Here is a 15,507-nt window from a genome sequence, read left to right on the forward strand (position 1 = left end):
ATTTTAAATGAAGTCAAGGTTTGATTGTACAACCCATACTTCCATTTCTAACCAACAAATAAGAGGTATGCATTGTGAAAGATACAAAACCTCCAAAGTTATCACACTAACCTCCTTGTGCCAACAATATCACAGATAAAATTCCGACAAGTGAAGTAAACACTTCCAACTGTCCATGAAAATCTAGGATATACACCTCAAACATATCCTTTATGGTCTAATTTAATCTCTCGATTAATTCCTCCGTTTATAGATATGAAGTAGAGCTGCTGCTCCAAAATCTTCATAAAGCTCCTTCAAAATAGCACTTTGCATCCACTAATATGGACATCCACATGCTATAACACCACTATCACTGAACTATAGAACTACTATGAAGTTCTAAAATAAGTATCACTCAAATTTATGTCTTCAAGCGATCTTTCTCAATCCACCACTCAGATTCCATATGAAAAATTGAAATTCCAAATCAATGTCGATCCTTCCCATCGATCGTCACTTCTATTTAATTCAACTTCCATATTTGTTATAGGAAGTGGCTAAAGATTCCTACGATATCCGATGATCAACTTTCCACCTTTGTAGCAGGTTTTACACTTAGGGCAATTGTATATGCATCCTTATCTATATCTGTTCACCAAAATCGACATTTGATATCATGATGTACCTTCTAACCGTTTGATCACACCAAGAAAAATTATAAATTTTCTAGCTCAGTCGCCCGACCGTCATATCATTATTTACATAAACTACGAAATCCTCCTTGAGTACCTTAAACTCCATCTGAGTAAGGTAACACCGTCTCCAAGGTCAGCTCTAATATTCAAAGTTGACCTTCTCAACTACCGTAGTAATAATAAGTGTTATTATTACACCTGCTATAAATGTATCTAATAACTCAACAACTAATCGAAAGATTTAAATATTCTATCATTTGTTGAGAGCATCCATTTACATCATTGCTTCCACCAGACGGAACTTAATATAAAGTGTGAATCACCAATGTAATCAATCTAAACCGTCTCGTGATCCATTCTATTCGTATGAACTAAAGTCCTACCAGTTCGAAATAGACAAGAATCAAGTTGATCTAATGTATCAGTCAACCAATATCCCATCCAGAATCCTAACCCTTGTGTAAAATCAGAAATCCCGCAACTAAATCTGTAAAATGCTCTCTCATTTCCACTTTAGTATAGGAAATGGCTGCAAAGGATCTAGTGATCTTTGATGGTCCATCTCTACTATCTAATAAATATTAGAAGAACTAAAAGTTGTGAAACTTAGTCCGTGCATCCTCCATCCAATTTGCCTATAGAAAGTACCGTTAGTCCAGTACCACCAGCTTTCATCTGTACCCAACGTTTAAATTGGAGCGTCTTCAAAAGCGAATTCTGTAACTAAATCTATCCACCACTGATCTGTGATAAATTTGCCGATATTGAAAATCAATCAGTAATTCCATTTATCAATAGTCAACTATGACTTTAATTCAACAAAAGTTAACAAACTACGACCTTTCCATGCATACCATGCACCTCATCTTTATAAAGGTGTTTGGTCTCACCATCTTGTCTTTGACACACCCTGCTTCTTTAAAACAAGTTAATGACAATTCAACTTCTTTGTCTAACTTCAAAAGAATATGAAATCCTTCCATCCTCTACATAAGTTATCAATTTCCTAGCAACAGCTAATTGTTGCAAATTGTGACCTAAAAAAAAAAAAAAAATTCCATATTATTATGCAAGTGAATAAGACTTATTTTCCTCCTCTATATGCAACACCGGCAACTCCTCCTAATGACACGCCCTCACGAATAAAATTCTTGATTAAGAATAGACTGATGAATATTTATTCAGTCTACTATCCTCAATCGGTGTCATTCTAATAAGTACCTAAACTCGTACTAAATCCTCCTTTCGACTTAGTAACAACTTCTGGAATTTTTCAAGAAGATGTTCAGCAAATCCGGCACCTCAGATAAATCATCGTGGCGTTACAGTGATCTTTATTTACCACCATCTCACGCATCCCAAAATATTAACAACCACCATTATCATGGCGTTGTAATATGACACAAATCCATACCTAGAGTAAAGTAAATCAAACTAGATTATTTGACTCACAGTGATGGTTTAACTATCCCATCCCAAACAATATACTAGAATGACGCATGTCCAGGTCTAATAGATTGGCTAGAATTATGTGTATCTACCATATCCTACGACCGCATGTTCACAAATCTAGCGTAAATAGCGCTATTACTCCATATTATTAAAAACAATAGTTAGCTGATTACATACTTGTATCCCCAACTAAACCATATACCATTAACCGAAATAATCAACGAAAATAAAACCCGAATGACAAACACACTAGCACAAAATATACTCCTATTTAGGACATCGTTCTTTCTAGAAAAGAAAGTCTCATTTGAAATCAACACTACCAAATTGTTTCACAATTTCCTTTTATAGTTTCGTAGGTAATCATCCAACCTCGAAACATATCCTTTAAACAGAGCATAAAAGCAACATATGTTTGCCTAAGCAAATACTAAGGGCTTAACCCTCATCCTCCCTACACGCTGAATGTAAACTATCTAACTTGGCTTTATAAAGCGAATTAGAACGTCACAACATAATACCAATACCTTCCTGAATGTGATACAAAATCATACGTTTCGTTCTGATAAGAATTCCATCAAATCCCCAATCTTCTGAAAAGTACTTCTTATATATCTCTTTTAAAGATGATAAGACAGTTTAATTATAGTAGATTAATCAATACCAATTCTACAAATAACATTAGCTATATAACCAGCAAGCAAGATCACCCTCGCGTGATCATCCATCTTCCAGATGTAGTACCCTCTCTCTTGGATACGCTGAAATCTCCTCCATTAGGACCCTCTTTGGACTCTTAATCCCTGCTTGTCTCCTTTTTGAGATCAACTGAAGTAGTGTCGGCCCCGATATGCGGTGACCTATCATGCACATCTAAATCTTTCCTTGGCTTATACTTTAAAGTAGCTCCAAACGAACTTAAACCTTTCTATCCCTAATTCTGCCTTCGGGCAATGAAATTAATAACGTACTCCTTTACTCCTTTGGATCTTTATCGCTGTCGCCTTGGACCCCATCCTTTTCCTAGTGCCAACCATTCTGTAACTACAGAATACAATTGACATCAGTTCCTCCTAACGAACCGGAAATGTAGTACAATGAATCCTAATAAGGGCTCTAAGTTTTAAGAGACGCAACGCGGAAGTCACATAATGAAAGACACTCTTAAGGACACTTAAACCTGGAGTGCTCTGATGCCAACTGTGATACCCCCCCGGATTTCCGAATGCGGGTTGGCCAAGCCCAAGCCCGAATACCGGAGGATATCAAAACAAATTGATAATAAATGAACATAGAGTACAAAAGAATAAAGAAAAATAAATAAAATGTTGACAAGAAACTAAAACGATAATCTAATAATAAACCTCAGAATATATTTCCATTAATTAATAAACTCTTCTGATACAACTAATCCTCCAAAATACAACTCGGGAATCCATACTGTGTGGACCCCTAGAAAATCCAAACTAAACAAATGACAGCAATAACTGTCTAAATCAGGAAACTGAATCGTAAAGGAACTCCTATGTAGCATCGGAAGAATGAAGTAGACTGATCCCTGCTCAGCACGAACAACCTCTACTTCTGACGAACACCTGAAAAATAATGGTGGGTCAGGCCTACAAACAAGTTCTACTCTACTACAGTCCAAGTAGAGATCCGATACACGTATACATCCTAGTCAATCTAACAGTAACTAGTAGTCCGTATATATATATATATACACACACTAAAGGAACCTCACTAGACTATAGGGTTGTCTTAACCTGAATAGTAGGTAACATGCTAAACGCACATATAGTGGGCATGAATACCTAAACCTACCAGGGTACACAACTACACTATATCTAGCTACACATCCTGGGCGATATACGCACCCTAACCATTGATCCTGAGACTCAAGCTCATATCATGGCACCATACTTATATATATAAAATCTAGTAACCATCCTATCCGGTATAAATTAATCATTCACAAGTCATTCAACTTGTTCAGCTGACCTGACTTGAATATAAGTAGGAGTTAACATTTTAGTTAATCCATTCCCTTATATAATAGATTAATCATCCATAAGTCATTCAACTTGTTCAGCTGACTTGACTTGAATATAAGTAGGACTTAACATTTTAGTTAATCCATTCCCTTATATAAAATAGGTAGGACTTAACTGATAAGTTAATCCGTCCCTGGAATGCCACCGTCCCATACCGATGCATTAAATCACACAATTCAACAATTGATGTAACGATTAAGGAAATACATCAAACAATCCAGAAATAACTATGATAATATGACTTCAAGTTATCACAAAATAGGAATGACTTATTATTTATTTAAGTTTCCTATATCATATGTCCTACATAAATTGAATCTTATACATATGATGATATTTTATTATAGCGTCAAATAAGCATTCTCCATATCCAATTCATCCTACACATTTAATCTCAATTGTTAAAACATATTAAAAGATTAAATTCATTGGTTTATTTAAAACATTCAAATAGCAAGCATCATTATGATTGAGTCTATTTAAATTTTTTTAAACCCAAACCTAGGTCCTATTTAATGTTCAGGAATCCTAGGCATGTTTCTACGTTCCATCATTCCACTGATATGAAATATATATAATTTAAACATGTAAAAATTCACACCGGAAATCAAATCAAAATCATGCATTTATCAATTCAAAACACAAGAACAGATATGAACCAAATTCATAAAACCTATGTTCTAATCCAATTAAACATGCATAATTATTTAATTTTATGTGTTTAATAAATCCTGAAATTTCCTAGGCATGTATAGAAACACGAATCAACGGGAAAGAGATAGAAGAAGAACTTGCCTTAAACTTTCGGATTGAAAGTTAAACTTCTTCTTCCTTGATCTTCTCTCTAAAGGGTTTTCTCCTCCTTCCTTCCTCTTTCTCCTTCTCTTTCCAACTCTCTCTCTCTAGAATATATTACGTGATATATTTTCACTCCTTTTTCAACCTATAGTTGTGTATTTATAGGCTAAATAATAACCCTATTCCTTTTCCCAATTCAAGTCAACTTAATAAAGAAAAATAAAAATGAAAATATTAAAAAGGTAACTTAAAATATGTTACGTATATAATCTATGTATATCCTTATTAATTAAATAAATATATACATTAGATTATTTATTAATACTAAAGTTACCATAATATTAAAAGGTAACTTAAAACATGTTAAATATATAATCTATCTATATCCTCATTAAATAAATAAAATATATACATCAGATTATTTATTTATATTAAAGTTACCATAATATTAAAAAGGTAACTTAAAATATGTTACGTATCCTTATTATATAAATATATAAAATATATACATCAGATTATTTATTAATACTAAAGTTACTATAATATTAATAAATTACTTTTCTTTTTATATATATGTATATACATATATATCTATATATATACATATAGAACTATCATTGGGTAATTATCCATACCCATCCAACCTCGTATCCAAGTAGTCCATGGGACCCAATTAGTTAGCCCATTACCACTAACTATAACCATAAAATAAAATAAAATAAAACATTTAATCATTTAATTTACAATTAATTACAATTAATCAAATACATCATTTAAGCGCACAATCTAATTAAACAAATAATACAAATAACACCTAGACAAAATACAAATAACACATAAATAAGTAGCCAATTAATCAAGTAACACTTAATTCAATTAAACACATAAACAATTAGTCAAATAATCAATTAAACAATTAAAAAAATATAATAAAAATAAATAAATAAATACCGAGACTATCCTTTTAAAATTAGGGGTTTTACAAGGTTCATCATCTTTGTGTAGCTTAGAATTCAACTCCAAAGGTGTATCACAGAGTTTTGAATCCGTTAGATGAGCCAAGGATAATAAGTCTTCGGCATATTTCTTTTGCCGAATGCAAATACCAGCTGTGGAACGAGAAATTTCTAATCCAAAGAAGTATGTGAGAGGTCCCAAATCCTTCATTTTAAAGGATTGCATTAAGTAGGTCTTCAGAGAAGTAATCCTAGATTCATCATTTCCCGTAATGATCATATCATCAACATATAATAGTAACCATGTAGAACCTCGAGTTGTGCGCTTAACAAACAAGGAGTTATCATTAAGACTCTGCTGAAAGCCAGGTTTGATGATGGCACTGCGAAAATTTTCAAACCATGCACGAGGAGCCTGCTTAAGACCGTAAAGGGATTTGTGCAAGTGGCAAACATAGTTGGGAGGACAGACATATCCTGGTGGTGGTTTCATAAAAACTGTCTTAATGGAGATTCCCTTGCAAAAATGCATTTTTAACATCCATTTGCCAAAGTGGCCATCCTCGAATGGTAGCAACGGCGAGTAAAGTTCGAACTGTGGGCATCTTGGCAACCGGAGCAAATGTTTCTTCATAATCAATACCATACTATTGCTTATGCCCTTGAGCAACAAGGCGAGCCTTGTATCGTTCCAAACTACGATAAGGTTTCAACTTCAAAGAGTAAATCCATCTACTTCCAATTACCTGAACTTCAGAAGGTCGAGGAATTAAATCCCAAGTGTGATTTGATTCAAGAGCAATTAACTCTTCTGTCATAGCATCTTGCCAACATGGTAGATCTTTGGCCTGTGAATAAGATAAAGGAACAAAAATAGAATTTGCATTGGGAAGGAGAGCAGAAAATCCAAAGCGGTCAGGCGGTTTAGAAATACGAGAAGAACGACATAGAGGTAGGGAGATTTCCGGAGCAATGGTACCTGTGATGAGGGTGGCATGGATGAGTGATCGGGAGCCGAAGTAGACATAGGATGACGTTTCAACCTTCGACTATAAACCTGCAATTCTTTAGTAGAATTTAGAGTAGAGCTAGAAAACTGAGGAATGTAAGAAACAGATGATATACGAGACTCCTTTTGAAGAGAATGGAAGGGAATATGCTCAAGGAAGACAACATTGCGGGATATATGTGTTCGTCGAGCCTCTAGATCAGAGCAAAAAAAATCCCTTATGTTCATCACTGTAGCCAAGGAACACACACTTAGCTGCCTGCTGGGACAATTTGTTTCTTTCCAAAGAATGAAGACGAACGAAACAAAGACATCCAAATGTACGCAAGTGTGTGTAAGGAGGAAGGGAACATAATAAAGATTTATATGGGGAAATATTCTCAAGCACAGGAGTGGGTCGTCTATTAATCAAATAGATAGCAGTGTGCATTGCTTCACACCAAAAACTAAAAGGGACTGCTGATTCAAAAAGTAAGGCCCTAGCTGTCTCTAGAATATGTCGATGTTTGCATTTGGCAATCCCATTTTGTTGAGGAGTGTGGGCAGATTTTTCGGGGAAGAATTCCTTTATCACAGAAAAAAGAAGATAACTCTTTAAGAATGTATTCCCCACCTGAGTCAGACTGAAGGGCCTTGATTTTTCTGTTGAATTGAGTTTCCACTAGATTGCTGAATTTTTTGAATGTGGACAAAATCTCAGATTTATGACGAAGAAAATAGATCTATGTAAATCGTGAGTGATCATCAATGAATGTCACGTAGTATTTATAACCAAGCCTACTGAATTTGGGTGCAATTCTCCAAACGTCTGTATGAATAATGTCAAAAGGATCAGTATGTTGGGAGGAATGAACCGGAAATGGTAAAACATGACTTTTACTTAAGCAACATGACATACATTTGGACTGTAACAAGGCAATAAACTTTTTGTTATTCAAAGAACAATTCAAATAACTGTGCTTAAATAAAAGGTAAAGTTTGCCATTATTCAAATGACCAAGGTGACGATGCCACATGGTCCACAAATTATTCTGAGAGCTAACAGAAGAAGCAAGCAATGCTCCAAGTCCCACATCCAACAGAAATGTTCTCCCATGTTTGCTCCCTGTCCCTATCACCTTCCCCGTTTGCCGGTCCTGTATCACACAACCAGAAGATGTAAACTGAACCAACTATTTAACCATTATTAACCAATTGTCCCACAGATAATAAATCAGCGGATAAATTAGGAACAAAGTAAATATTAGACAAATTAAGAAGTTGGTTTTGAGGAGTAGAGAGAGTGATAGAACCAACACCAGAAATAGGCATATTTTGGCCATTTGCAATCTAAATATTTTCAGTTCCAAAATAAGGTTGAGATTTATCAAGACTATGCTCTGCATAAGTCATATGGTTAAACGCCCTTGAGTCAATAATCCAAAAGGAGGGAGAATTTAATGTAGAAGAGGGAGTTGAGTCGTACCGACCATTAATACCCATAGAGGTAAATGCGGATGCAACAGAATCATTTATCATCTCGCGAATCTGATCAGGTGTCAAAAGAATGGCTAGGGAGGAAAACTCATTAGCAGGGACAAGATCAGCTTGGGCATGGAAAGTAGTTGGATTTTGACGCTATTGTGAAGCCTCAGTTTTCCTCAGTAGACATCTTCGACACTCAGAGATTATATTCCCAGATTTCTTGCAATAATTGCAGTAGTTCTTCTTCTTGCACTAGTGAGCAATGTGGCCAAAATCTTTACATTCATAGCATTGTACAGATTTGCTGTTTGTAGAACGAAGAGCCGATGCACACAAGGCTTTTGAATCTTCTGTGATGATATACTGAGACTGAAGGCAAAGTTCTTCCCTCTAAACCTCTTGGAAACATGTATCTAAATCTGGAGAAGTTTCTCTATTCATCAAAGCAGCCCGTACAGACTCAAATTCTGGGCTTCGTGTCACGCCCCGCAACCTAGATGTTACGCCACGTAGATGCCACGCAGACGCCCATTAGAAGACGACATGGCAACCTGCATGAACCGAGAGCTTTCTAGACTTCTCTACACAAGTATGGAACTTTCCAGAATTCTCTAGATTAGTGTGGAGTTGTCTTTCTGGACTTGTCTAGAGTTGTATAGAATTATTTAGACTTGTCTTGTACATTGTATATAGTTCTAGAATTGTGTAGATAGTTCTTTGGAGGATTTTAGACACTTATTCTAGGCCACACATTTGTACACATCTAGAATGTTCTTGTAAGGGCCAAAGGCCTATAAATAAGTGGTGGGAGTTCAGATGGGCAAACAGAGCGCATCAACGGTCTCCTGGAGCTTTACTTACGGCACTATGTAAGTGCCAACTAGCGAGATTGGACCAAACTCCTTGGGGTGGCACAATTTTCCTACAACCTGCAATGGAGTGAGGCTACCAATCACAATCCATTTGAGGTTGTTACCAGACGGCAGCCTATGACAGCCAACGCCATTGCTTCGACTTGCGATGGTAAAAGTCCAGCGGCCTACAAATTTGCCAAGAGGTGGCACGAGCAGTCCGACTTGGCTAGGGCGTACTTTACAAGGCGGCAAAGAAGATGAAGAAGTGGGCCGACACCAAACGAAGGCAGGTGGAGTACATAGCGGGAGACCAGGTGATGGTTAAACTACTACCCCCAACAGTTCAAGTCTCTACGGAGCGTGTATAAGGGGTTAGTAAGGAGGTACGAGGGCCCGTTCCCCATTGTCAAGCGGGTGGGCAAGGTCTCTTATATGGTGGAGCTACCACTTAAGTTAAAGATACATCCAGTCTTCCACGTCAGCATGCTTAAGCCCTATCACGGAGATGCGGAAGACCTTACTCGGGGCATATCGCAGTGGGCACCCACGACCGTTGTCACATCCTTCGACAAGGAAGTTGATTGCATCCTTGCGGATCGTGTAATGAGTAGGAGAGGCGTGCCCAAGTATACAAAGTATTTGGTGAAATGGAAGAACCTGCTAGATAGCGAGGTGAGCTGGGAGCATGGGGGTACACTTTGGCAGTTTGTGGAGCATATCCAGCGGTTCAAGCAAGAAGACGCGACGAGGGCATTGTGAGCTTAGGTGGGGGAGAATGTAACGCCCTGCAACCCAGAGGTTACGCCACGTAGGCGCCCCGCAAATGCCCAACAGAAGATGAAATGGCAGCCTGCATGGATTGAGAGCTTTTTAGATTTCTCTACATAAGTATGGAACTTTCCTGAATTCTCTAGATTAGCGTGGAGTTGTTTAGCCTTTTCTGGACTTGTCTAGAGTTGTATAGAATTCTCTAGACTTGTCTTGTACATTGTATATAGTTCTAGAATTGTATAGATAGTTCTTTGGAGGATTCTAGGCCACACATCTGTACCCATCAATGTTGCCACTAGTTACTTCTAGACACAGAAGAAGCTTAGCCCCAAGCAAGCTCGATGGTAGGACTTCCTAGCGGAGTTCACTTATCATTTTGAGTACAAGCCGGGCAAGGCCAATGTTGTGGCGGATGCACTTAGTCGCAAGGCCGAGCTCGCAACTATTAGTCGGCCCCAGCACCCTCTTGTGGAGCGGATCAAAGAGGGGTTGCAGCATTTCCCTCTAATTGTGTAAGGGCCAAAGGCCTATAATTGTGTAAATAGTTTTTTGGAGGATTTTAGACACTTATTCTAGGCCACACATTTGTACACATCTAGAATGTTCTTGTAAGGGCCAAAGGCCTATAAATAGGAGGTGGGAGTTCATCTGCTCCTCACCAAGCAAACAAGTTGTAATCTCCTCTCAAGTAATACAAGTGTTCATACTTTCACCCAAACTCTCTTGTTCACTTGTCTAACTCTCTTCCTACACACATACTTGTGAGTAAAGCACTTGTCTAGCCTTAGTCTTCACTAAGCTAGCACACTCGGGTAGGTTGACTTAGCACTTCAAGGGGGCTTGAACGTGTCTAAGGCTGCACGTGAGCTTGGAAAGGTCCAAGTTCGTGGCAGTAATGTCATCAAGAATTGATTAACATGAGCTTCCTCTTGTAATTTAAGAACTTGTGAATGTGCAATAAGGTCAACACCATCCAGGATCATATAGTCCTTCTCATGCCAAATAGAGAGGCAACCATTGAAGTATTCTTGAACAGTCTTATCGCCTTGACTGTATTTAGCCAATTCCATGTCAATGCTTGATTTGTTAGTCTGATGATACACTTTCTTTAGATGCTTCCACATCTCTGAGGCTTTACTAAAGGACTAAAGGGACAAGGTGATTGAAGAATCAATAGAATTCAAGATCCAAGTAATCACCTTTGAATTGTTTTGGATCTATGTGACTTTGGTTTTGTCATTAGTAGGCTCAACGGCAGTTCCATCCAAAAACTAGCCAATCCTTGTCCTTGGGCATAGTGTTTGAGATGAAAGGACCATCCCACATAGTTGATAGCTCCAGTAAGACGAACAAGAATGATGTCACTTTTATCCATAGCAAAATTTGATCAGATATGCAAACAAAGAGAAGAATCTGAATAGATGTCAATGGAGTTATTAGTCACAACAATGCAAGGAGACTAATAAATCAACAAGATCTTCTCTAAGCAGAAGTTTCAGAGAGGTTGATGTTTGTGAACCAGATCTGGACAGAGAACTAAATAAAGCTCTAAACCAGGGTGTAAAAGAAAGAGATGATGTTGTGAACCAAAAAATCCGCACAGAGAACTGAACAATTATCTAAACCAGATTGTAAATAGAGAAAAAAAATGCAATTCTTTGACTAACCTTGCTCTGATACCATGTTAAACAGAGAAAGATGAGTTAAAGCAAAATTTCTGACGAAGGAAGTTGTCCTTCCCTTTGGATCTCATTCCTATTTATATTACAAGATTTGCCAAACACGTGGCTACAATCAAGGAAAATATTTACAGCAAGTATGTAAAGGTAATAAGCTAATCAAATCCCATAATTACAACAATTAGATTTACAGTTAATCTAATCCTAAATGTAAGGCATGATTTTTGTCACTATTTACATGGATAACCCTGGTGGAACCAACAAAGCCTGCATCCGAACCCGCCACAGGTTGAAATCGTTTCTGCCGTTAAACATCTCAATTTCCAGAAACTTGGACGTCATCCCTACTTCGAACCAAAAGCTCTGATACTAGTTTGTTATGACAAACGCAGTGAACCCAAGATAAAATCAAGAATCAGGACAGAGAAATAAACACACCACACAAAGAACACAAAGATTTATATGTGATTCGGCAATAGCCTACGTCTACGGTTGAGATCCGGCGAAAGTCTTCACTATGTATAAAATCGGAGATTACAAGTTTTCAGCCTCTCGCTCTATTTCTGTACGAATTTCAGAGTCTCTCTCTTCCATCACTCCAAACCCTAAGCACCCTTATATATTGGGGCACAAGAGACTAATTAGGGTCCACGACCCATGAGCAAAAAATGGGTCAAAAATCCAATAGGTCATAAGCAGGTCGCAACGCGACCTTGCACCAAATTCGGGCCACAACACTGGCAACAATAATTGATAGTGTGATTATTAAGACTGCAGTGAGTACATTTTTTTGATTCTCTACCTTGGCCACGACCCCCTCTTGAATCACAGCTACCACATGTAGAACGACCACCACGAGAATTGTTAAGTCCACCATGGGAGACAACCAATGCTGAACGTTCACTGCTATTATCAGTATGTACACCACTTGAAGCAACCCCAACAGCGCCACTAGATAGAGTAGCTCACTGAAGTCTGGAATATATTAGGGAGAGAGGGAGTGTGGGATTGCCCAAAATCTATTACTGAACTGGTTCATACTCTTGCGACAACCTTGTGAGAACTCGAACAACATTAAAATCCTCTCGTTGTTGCATACGCTTCACTTCGGAGGTGATGGGCTGATATAAGTTCATTTCTTCACAAATTTCCATCGCCTTCGAGAAGTATTCTTAGACTTTGAGTACCCTGCTTAAGGCTAAAGCACTGTTTGCACACCTCTTAGATGTGTGTGATATTTCTAGTACCCGAATATAATTGTTTGAGACGGTTCCATATATCCTTGGCAGTGTCCAGATACAGTAAGTTGGAGCTAATATTTGGTTCAATGCAATTCAACTTAAGGAAATAATCTGAGCATCCCTCTGTTCCCATGAACTTAAATCAGCATCATTGTCTTTGGGTTTATCCTTAACCAAATGAGTGCCAAGGCCTTTAGCTTTCACAAAAATTTCTACTGACTTGGCCCACAAGACGTAATTCTTGCCATTTAGCTTCACTAAAGTCTTTGGAGGGTTGAAGGAAGCTTAGGAAGAAAATAAGTCGGAATTGGTCGCCATACTGAATCAAAAAAAAAAAAAAAAAAAAAAAAAATTGCCTCGAACTAGCCGGAGCAGATCTGTGATCGGAATCTGGTCATTTGGAAATTAACTGATCGGAATTGAGAGTTTATCAGTCTTGATCAAAATTGGAGTTAAAGCCAAGGATTCTCACCGAGGAGAGAAGAAAAGAAGTTTGGAAGAAAAGGAAAAATATATATATATATTGAACCTGGAAATCAATCTAATTCAATCGGATCGAGTCAGCACGATGGGTCGGACTTCAGTTGGGTCGCGTCTGGTTGCTAGTGTTGGATCAACTGACACCTTATTCTGACTTGGGACAGCCAATATTCAAAACCAAACATACCCTTTCTCCTTTAAAGCCCTATTTGATTTTCATAAACACACACTGTATATATATGTCGATGGCAAAAATGGATGAGAAGCAGCGGGGACGACAATGACTGTTGACGACGATGACTGAGAATAGCGGTGAGAACTGCGGCAACAACTGAGAATGGCAGCAACGATGAGGATTGACTGTGATACAACTACAACAGTGACTATGGCGGTGACGAAGGCGGCGATGGAACCAACAACAACGATACCAACAAACACAATTGCGGTAACAATTTCACACACCAGAGACTTTGATCACAGCCCGCTCTGATACCATGTTACGATTAGGGTTTAGAATAGAAGAGGAGGCAACATGTTGAGAAATTCAGTCGACCACTTTCTCATTTTAATTCAGTCGACCACTTTCTCATTTTGATACTATGTGTATATATACAAGTGTACAAATAACGGAAGGACTAAAATACCCCGGTAGGTAAATTACAAGAGTGCCCTAATTCAATTATTCTAACAGTGTTGTTGCACACAGTGTGGGTGGTGTGGTGGTGATCGCGGCATTGGCACAGATGGAGATTGAGAGAGAGACGGTGACGATTGAGGGTACATAGATGAGATTGAGTCATATGTGGTGGGCAATATAGTCATTTGTTATACCAGATATTTTACCATTTTTTACAATATAATAATATGAGGGTGTATAAGAATTTCATTGCAAAATCTAAAACAGGGGTGTCTTTGCAAAAAAATGTCAAACCTCAGGTTTATTTGCAGTTTAAGGCTAAACCTCAGGGGACGTCATTTTAGTTTACCCTAATTTTTTTGTACTTTGGACTTGTTTTATATTTTTTCTTAATTTTTTTTTTTTCTCTTCTCACATCTTATATATGTATGAATGTTCATTTATTTAATGCTTAAATCTATTATTGTTCATCAATCTTAGAAGAAATATAATTAGGACAGTGACTTGAAAATTACAAATAGGTCAATACTTATGTTAAATGATCTTCAAAAAATCAATAAAATTCACTAAAAATTCATCTTTATTGCCTTTTGTTGTAAAAAGTTGCATATTGGTGCATTTTAGACCCTATGTGCGGGATCAATAAAAAAAACTGTAAAGTGCATTAGTCCGCTCATCCAAAGCTGGTTTTGCTCAAATATTTGATTTCTAAATATTACTTTGTGCTTTCATTCTTAATTGTAGGAATGCATTGATGAGAAGTGTTTCCCCTATTCTTGAAACTCACTAATGGAGTAACAATGATAGGTAATATTAATAGTTTTTAGGTAACTGGTTGAATGAGATTGTACACCCACTGGTTGACACAATCTGGTTTAGGCAATGCAGATGGCATTTCGTGTAAGAGATGAAATGGTAAAGCTTTTTTTAGGAGCACATCCAAGGAGCAGCATCAATTCGTTTTATAGCTTTGAATGAAGGACGAAAGGATGGTAGGCTGACATTGTTTTGATGAATCATTCGACTCCCAGGCATGGTACTCAGAGAACATATATGGTCATCATGTTTAATAAGTAGTACATGTATATATGTAAAATCTTCAGAAAATTGAGTTAATATGCACAGAGGAGTTAATTATTCGTTCAGGGAAGGCTTATTTAATTTGTTCCTTTTTCTTTAGTTTCACTAGTCAGTTGCAGTTGGTTGTGAAACTTTGTACGGTTGAATTCACAAGAATACAGGTAACGGTGTAAGTGCATGTAAGAGTGTCTCTCATTGATCGGTGGTACCTTTCTTGAGTAGAATTTATTCAATATTGGTGACTTTTTCGAGTATCAGTGGCTTTTAGACAAAAGTAATATAAAATAAAATAAAAACTTGGAACTGTCCAAAGTTGAAAGATAACTGAACAATTTTTTTTTTTTTTTGTAGAGAG

General features: G+C 37.3%; 1 protein-coding gene across 5 annotated transcripts in view; it reads left to right on the forward strand.

Moving 5' to 3' along the window:
* LOC132286733 (MMS19 nucleotide excision repair protein homolog) overlaps positions 1 to 15,406 on the forward strand; it is a 59,976-nt gene extending 44,570 nt beyond the window's left edge. For 2 of the 5 annotated variants that reach the window (XR_009472846.1, XR_009472848.1), the window contains 2 exons: positions 14,817 to 14,879; positions 14,961 to 15,406. The gene's annotated coding sequence lies outside the window, so the exon portion shown is untranslated. Of the gene's footprint in view, positions 1 to 14,816; positions 14,880 to 14,951 lie in introns of all 5 variants that reach the window. The other 3 variants (XR_009472847.1, XM_059789111.1, XM_059789110.1) reach the window with 3 other exon arrangements.
* Positions 15,407 to 15,507: the final 101 nt, after the last annotated feature.

Source organism: Cornus florida, unplaced genomic scaffold (genome assembly GCF_030987335.1).
Source record: "Cornus florida cultivar Cherokee Brave unplaced genomic scaffold, ASM3098733v1 CherokeeBrave_3.0.0_Hap2_Chr11, whole genome shotgun sequence".
NCBI lineage: Eukaryota > Viridiplantae > Streptophyta > Magnoliopsida > Cornales > Cornaceae > Cornus > Cornus florida.